This window comes from Schistocerca cancellata, unplaced genomic scaffold (genome assembly GCF_023864275.1).
Source record: "Schistocerca cancellata isolate TAMUIC-IGC-003103 unplaced genomic scaffold, iqSchCanc2.1 HiC_scaffold_87, whole genome shotgun sequence".
NCBI lineage: Eukaryota > Metazoa > Arthropoda > Insecta > Orthoptera > Acrididae > Schistocerca > Schistocerca cancellata.
Window position 1 is genome coordinate 3,277 of NW_026046147.1, and position 1,724 is coordinate 5,000.

The 1,724-nt window shown below is 60.4% G+C and overlaps 1 non-coding gene across 1 annotated transcript in view; it reads left to right on the top strand.

Moving 5' to 3' along the window:
- Positions 1 to 901: 901 nt before the first annotated feature.
- LOC126111695 (small subunit ribosomal RNA) overlaps positions 902 to 1,724 on the top strand; it is a 1,909-nt gene continuing 1,086 nt past the window's right edge. Inside the window, exon 1 of the ribosomal RNA XR_007524195.1 lies at positions 902 to 1,724. This exon is cut by the window's right edge and continues 1,086 nt beyond it. This is a non-coding gene — a ribosomal RNA (small subunit ribosomal RNA).

A 1,724-nucleotide genomic window follows, 5' to 3' on the forward strand; every position in this document is an offset into this window, starting at 1 on the left:
GGTACATCTGTGAGGGCAACGATCGGTACAGCTATGACGCGGTTGTGTCAGCGATACCCACCACACCAATGAACGTGAATGTGGATCTGGGTGTGAAGCGATACGCGGCTGTGGGTGGGTGGGACTGTCCCCGGCCGGTGAGGGGGGGGCCGCCCGGCGTGCTGGCCGCGCGGTGCGTGGGCGCACGCGCTACAGCCGGCTGGTGGGGGCGCCCAGTGGCAGGCGCGCCGGCCGACGGACGCGGCAGGCGGCGCAGCTGCGCGCCGGGGCACCCTGCGCGCGGCGCCGTGCAGCCAAAGTGGGTCCTCGCCGGCCCGGTGCGAAGCGCGGTGGACATCTGCAGTGTGCTGGTCCGATTGAGGACTGTGTGCGTTGAGGATGCGCCGCCGCCCGGCACTCGGCGCCGCGACGCCGTCCTGCTGCTCGGTCGCCCCAGCGGTTCTCGCTGGTGGTTTGTATCGCAGTTGTGCAGACGTGTTGGCACGTGCGCTGTGCTGGGAGAGTTCGCTTCGGCACCCACGTGGGGCCTTTGCCCTTCTGTGGCGCTGGCGTTGGAGCTGCCGGTCACCGTAGGTGGCGCGTGTTGTCTCCCGCCGGCAATGCCACGACAGCACGCTCCCGGGCCTCTGTCGGCAGCGGCAAGCTCAGTTGGGAGCACGGTGTGGTCGCACCTAAAGCGTCTACTCGCCTAACTCCGGGCGATTGCGCCTCTCTCGAACCCGACCAAGTACTTAGGACGGCGCTGCGCGCCGCCGGGACCTGAGAGGGTTTCGAGGTGTATTGTGCAGGGGAGCTCAGCCTCCTCCTGTTTGCAGAATAATTGAGCGGACGCTTGCGTGTTCGCGCGGGCCCCCGGGACACACTCCCGGGCGGCCGGCTGCTCAGCTCTAGTTGACGCAGCTCCCTGGTTGATCCTGCCAGTAGTCATATGCTTGTCTCAAAGATTAAGCCATGCATGTCTCAGTACAAGCCGCATTAAGGTGAAACCGCGAATGGCTCATTAAATCAGTTATGGTTCCTTAGATCGTACCCACGTTACTTGGATAACTGTGGTAATTCTAGAGCTAATACATGCAAACAGAGTCCCGACCAGAGATGGAAGGGACGCTTTTATTAGATCAAAACCAATCGGTCGGCTCGTCCGGTCCGTTTGCCTTGGTGACTCTGAATAACTTTGGGCTGATCGCACGGTCCTCGTACCGGCGACGCATCTTTCAAATGTCTGCCTTATCAACTGTCGATGGTAGGTTCTGCGCCTACCATGGTTGTAACGGGTAACGGGGAATCAGGGTTCGATTCCGGAGAGGGAGCCTGAGAAACGGCTACCACATCCAAGGAAGGCAGCAGGCGCGCAAATTACCCACTCCCGGCACGGGGAGGTAGTGACGAAAAATAACGATACGGGACTCATCCGAGGCCCCGTAATCGGAATGAGTACACTTTAAATCCTTTAACGAGTATCTATTGGAGGGCAAGTCTGGTGCCAGCAGCCGCGGTAATTCCAGCTCCAATAGCGTATATTAAAGTTGTTGCGGTTAAAAAGCTCGTAGTTGGATTTGTGTCCCACGCTGTTGGTTCACCGCCCGTCGGTGTTTAACTGGCATGTATCGTGGGACGTCCTGCCGGTGGGGCGAGCCGAAGGCGTGCGACCGCCTCGTGCGTGTTCGTGCGTCCCGAGGCGGACCCCGTTGAAATCCTACCAAGGTGCTCTTTATTGAGTGTCT